Source organism: Monopterus albus, unplaced genomic scaffold, assembly GCF_001952655.1.
Source record: "Monopterus albus unplaced genomic scaffold, M_albus_1.0 scaffold131.1, whole genome shotgun sequence".
NCBI classification, from domain to species: Eukaryota; Metazoa; Chordata; class Actinopteri; order Synbranchiformes; family Synbranchidae; genus Monopterus; species Monopterus albus.
The window spans coordinates 1,125,793-1,130,839 of NW_018128011.1; the positions used below are offsets into that span (position 1 = coordinate 1,125,793).

The window sequence follows — 5,047 nt, forward strand, 5'->3', positions numbered from 1 at the left end:
TTTAGCTCTGCTGCAGCAGTGTAATGACTTGATGCTTTGATAATGTTTATTTCATGCTGGAGTTAGACCATCAGTTAGCTGATGTACTGACTTGATGCAGACCTTTTATTAAATACTGAATAATGGTTGGTCACTGTCATCCACCTCTGTTTTATTTGCAGATCCATTTCAGGATTTTACGCAGTCTGATATATCAAGTCAAAATGGTACAGGACATGGTGTCTTTCTATGCTACACTATTCTCCTCCATGACCCTCTGCTGCCTACAGTTATTCCAGCCTCTCTGTCCTGTGTTGTCAAAATACAGTCCATAATTTGAGATGGAGAATGTTAAAAGCAGCCAAATGACTCATATTTGATTCAAATGTGGTGTCTCATTCTGGATACATTCACATCTAAAGCCAATACACCTTTTTTGTAACTTTAGCGACTTAGCATGGTCATGAATTTAGCTTTGTGTTGAATTAATATCAATTTGGGACCAGTTTGAGCTTTGTGTAATGCTAGGAGTAGCCAGAACGTTCCCCTGGACTAACACATTTACTCATTAGTCAACTAACGCTAGCTTCGGACTGGAGACTGCTTTGTTGTACAGTTTGTTGCAACCAGGCACCCATAGTTTACAGTGGTGTGAAAAAGTGTTTGCCCCCTTACTGATTTCTTATCTTTTTGCATGTTTGTCACACTGTAATATTTCAGATCGTCAAACAAATTTATATATTAGTCAAAGATAACACAAGTAAACACATCATGCAGTTTTTAAATGAAGGTTTTTATTATTAAGGGAAAACAAAATCCAAAACTATATAGCCTGGGAGGGGCAAAGAGTGGTTAAGCAATGCAGACACTTTATGGATCTGGCCAAATTTTAGATTAGATACAGTCGCCCCCAACTACTTTCAGTCAGGCAAAATTTGGGTCCAATCGGTTGTCGATTGACATACAGTGTGAGAAGGGTCCTGATGGATGGATGATGCTAATCGAGCTCCATCAGCACCACACCGTACAAGAGCTGACCGCCAGTTCAGGGAACACATCCTTCAAAGGCTTCATCTGAATACAGATACAGTGTCACGACAAGGTCATCCCATTTCAAAGGCTCCTTCAAATGTGGCCAAGAAAATGAATCCTTTCTCTGGGTAACGAAGGTTCCAACTAAGGTAATGGCATGAACAGTCAGTAACGTAAATAGGAAATCCTGTGTACAACAGATTTGTCTCATTTCAGTTCAGCCTTTGTGGTCCATGACAGCTATGAAGACCATCCCTTCCTAGACTGCATCTTTCGAAGGATGCAGTCCCTGAGACACAGCTAACAGAACAGTGTCATGATCAGAACAGTGTCATCAGCAAAAGTACAGCTGGTACAAAGTAACACAGTTTTTCTTTTGGTTGACCTCAATGAAATGTATAGTGCAATTTACCACAAAAAAAATTGCACTGTCGACTTCATTAGCAACAAATGGTGTCTGTTTTGAGTCTCCCTAGACCTTCTAGTCTACATAATGTACTGCAGAGTAGGTTCAAAAGTTTAAAATACTCTAATTTTATCCCAGAAACATTTTATACCTAATTTTAACCCAGAAACATTTTATACCTTATTGCATTTTACTTCAGCAAAAAGGTAGCATAAGACCACAAAATTACTAATAGCATGCCAGTCTGAACCACAGTTCATCTGATGTGGGTTGTTTGTAATCTGTTACAAATATTTTTGGAGTGGTTTCAGTGCTTTTATTTTTCCATTACTGTTCCATTTGGTGAATTTCAAATGGTCAAGTGGATGACTATGTTAAACCAAGAGACTTTAAAATGCAGTTTATTTTCTAGCCCTCAGTCTTTTGTCCTCATCCATTCATCAGGCTTCTGAGTACATACAACCAGGACAAGAAAAGCTTTTAAAAGCTACTGTACACCACCTGCTCATGTTGTTTCTGTTTGCCTTAAAACACACACACAACTCTCAACACTGTCTCTTCTAAAACCTTCATGCCAAACTTGTGATTACCTAGTGTGAGTACACCCTAACATATATTTGGTTTTGTTCAGTTCATACACAAACACAAATACTCTAAATAAAACCATAGTTTGAGGTGAGGTGGTTATGATGTGCTGGAACTTTTTATGACCCACAACAGCTTATCCATCTGCTCAGTGCCTCTATACATTGTGTCTAGCTGCACTCAGTCACCACATCAGCCTGCATTTGAACAAAAAATAGCTTTATTACGTGACACACCAAAAACTGTGGCTTTCACATTTCTGTTTGTGCACAAATTAAACAGAACCAGGCACTTATTAATCAGTAAGTTTCTGAGGTGCTGGTAAGTGTATTTTTGATTCCAGTCTTCATCCTAAGCTCGGCTAAACACGTCCTGACTCCAGTTCTATACTTAAACAAATTTTATTTTTTAAATAATTATTTTAGCAAAGATATTGAACAGCTCCTTTGACCATTTTGAAGATGACTGTCACAACAGACCAAAGATGATTTCTTCTTCCTTCTCCAGACATGAATCCCACACTACTACTACAGCCCAAATGATACAATTAAGCAGCTGGCTGCACTTCAACCTTCTGTCCTGCCAATGAGTAGAGCTGCAGTGTATTACTGTCCTCATCATCCTGCTGACTCTCAGACTTAACTGGTGTCTCGTCTCAGAGCTGCCACCACAGCTTCATCACACTCGCACACTTTGACAACAGAGCAGATTCTGGAGGCAGCCATGTTACAGTAACTCCACACACTTTAATCCACTCTCAAACACCGTTGATTTCTCTTGGTCACTGTGGCATTTTATACTGAATTTACTGAATCCAGTTTAGAGCAGCAATAATTTGTTGATTAATTGATCAGCTGATCTACAGGAAAATAATCTGCAACTTGTTTGATAATTGTCATTTTTCAAGTGAAACTACTAAAAGAAAAATAATGCTATTTTCAGCCTCTGAGATATACTGTAAAGTCCTCCTGCCTTTCTCTGTTTTACATACTGTAAGTTTAAATTCATTGGATAAAACAAGACATTTGAAGATATCACTGTGGCTGCTAAGAAACTAGGAAGGACAAGTCCTCACTGTTTTCTGATCTTTTATAGACTAGATGATAAATCAAGAAAATAATTGGCAGATTTGATCAAATGAATTGTTAGTTGCAGCCCTAAATCAGTTAAACAAAAGTTTGTATTAGTATTTTCAACATTTAAACATCCAATTCTTGCCTTCAAGTGGAAAGGTATGTCTAAAATTTTATGCTGAATCAGTTGTTACGCTTGTACTTTTTTTGATTACCCAAAATTAATCAGCCATAATATAACTGGGTAATGATTTAAGTGACCTATCAAGGAAAAATACCATTAATGGCTTTTCAAGTATGATCATTTGCTCCTTTTGTCTCCTCAGTTTTGGACAAACGGTCAAACAAAACCAGCCATGTGATGATGAAAATAATCATTAGTAGTAGGAGCCTTCTTTTGATGATTATATACTACAAGTCCTCATTTTTTCACCACTGAAAAACTATCTGCATCTGGGAGGGTTTTCTAGAAAAATACACGAACCATTGCTACAAATATGACTGAATTATTCCTGCTTGTGTAGAAAAAATAGAATGAATTTAATCCTAACACATGAACAACATCATGAATGCAGCATGACTCCAATCATATACTTTATAAATAATTAATACACAGTGATGCATGAGCATGTCTTATCATAATTTCTTCAACCCCCCCCCCCAACACACACACACAAACACACACAGTGTGCAAATGCACCAGATCCTCAGCATCAAAGGCAGACAAAGGAAAGGGAGCTATCCAGATGGAAGCGTGATGCAGCCAGAGATGAAGGAAGGCGACACACCCACTGAGTTACTGTAGCAGCAGCAGCATCAGCATGCTTTACACACCCAACATGTGAAATCTTCTCACCTCCCCTGCCAATCATTGAGGTCTTACCTGGTCCTATTCCATGAGAAGCTGCAGGGTGATGTTCATTTTGTCTCTGAAGGAGAGACAAGAAGTATAATCCAGTGATATGCGACAAAGCAACACTTTTATTTTTGACTTCTGCTGAGATGCAGAGTGGTGGAGTGCCACTGCAGCAGCGCTCCGTTTAACTGCAAGAGGTAAAAGGAAAGGGAGGGGTGCTTTAAGAGAGCGACGGAGAGAAAGAGTGAGAGAGGGGGAGAGAGAGAGAGAGATAGGGAGGGAGCCTGAAACAGCACTGGGTCTACAGTCACTGCTTTCCTCTCCACCTTCCACCAGTGAGAAGCTGGCTAAACATAAATGCAAAGTCTATCAAAGCTTTCAAAATGAAAGCTTAGTGAGGGCCATCTGTTATTTTGTATGAGGGGCCGTATAAGACATTATGTATTCTCAGCGTTTCACACGCATACATTTTCACTCTCACATGCATATATTCTTCTCACACATGCATATATTCTACTTACACATACACATATTCTACTCACACATACATATATTCTACTCACACATACACTGAAAGGAGAATATATGTGTGTGAAAGGAAAATATATGTACGTGAGAGGAGAATATATGTGTGTGCGTGCATGAGTATAGTGGAAACGGAAGCAGTATAGTGGAAAAGGAAGCAGTATTGTAGAAACGGCGGGAGATAATGCAATGTGATTGCTAAACACAGGTAATGCACGTAAGTTCCAACAAGCATGGACGGAGGAAATGAGGGACGAGTACTGCAGCAAGCCATTGGTGTTCTAAGAAAGATTCTCGCTTTCCCCGAAACTGTAACGTCCGTTCTCCCAAGTCAAAACAAAAACATTGCGACTCTGGCGTTTTGATTGCTACAGTTTACAGTGCTCTTGAGTTACACGGCGTACTCTGAAAGCATCTGGTGCTACAAACGATGAAGCAGCAATAACTGAGGAGTGGCAGGTAGCACACTTGCCAGAGTGTCGTGCTGGACACTGAGGAGCAGCACCGTTATGAATCAGCTCCGGGGAGCTGAGTCTGCCAGAAAAACACTCCACTGACCCCCCCCCCTTTTGTAAAACACACATTCAGACA

The 5,047-nt window shown here is 39.6% G+C and overlaps 1 protein-coding gene across 2 annotated transcripts in view; it reads right to left on the bottom strand.

The window, feature by feature from the left end:
* The window catches only part of LOC109967543 (proline-rich transmembrane protein 2), a 17,555-nt gene extending 13,420 nt beyond the window's left edge, over nucleotides 1–4,135 (bottom strand). Inside the window, exon 1 of one of the 2 annotated variants that reach the window (XM_020613197.1) lies at nucleotides 3,959–4,135. The gene's annotated coding sequence lies outside the window, so the exon portion shown is untranslated. The remainder of the gene's footprint in view (nucleotides 1–3,958) is intronic. The other variant, XM_020613198.1, reaches the window with a different exon arrangement.
* Nucleotides 4,136–5,047: the final 912 nt, after the last annotated feature.